We start from the raw sequence: 423 nt of genomic DNA, 5'->3' as shown, positions 1-423 counted from the left end.
CCTTGGTCTGAGATCAATCTTAACAAATTGTGCAGCTCCCAGTGTTTGCAAAAGGAAGGTGGGGGAGAGGAAAGGACCAGTTTTTGTTAGTGTGATTACACTGCCACCTGGAAAGCTTTTGCTGCAGTCTCAGTGCTGCTTGTCCTCCTTGGCAGTTTGCTGGGCAGGCATGGGGCATGAATCTTGAGAAAGTCTGGCAAGGATCCTGGAGAAGCAACACTGCCTGGGTACCTGGTGTTATATTTGGAGTTCCTGAGCGCTCAGTGTGGGTTGCTGTTTCTCTAAGGGTAGGAGATTGACTCAAATAGAGTCTGTTCCCAGTGGTATCTATAGCCATGTGACCTATCAATGGGAAAAGAAACCTGAAGCAGGGCAGTGTTCAGGGATTTATGATTTTTCCAGTTTATCCCTTGTAATGGGATG

Source organism: Alligator sinensis, unplaced genomic scaffold, assembly GCF_000455745.1.
Source record: "Alligator sinensis unplaced genomic scaffold, ASM45574v1 scaffold319_1, whole genome shotgun sequence".
Taxonomy (NCBI): domain Eukaryota; kingdom Metazoa; phylum Chordata; order Crocodylia; family Alligatoridae; genus Alligator; species Alligator sinensis.
Note: the sequence above shows the minus strand (reverse complement) of the source record.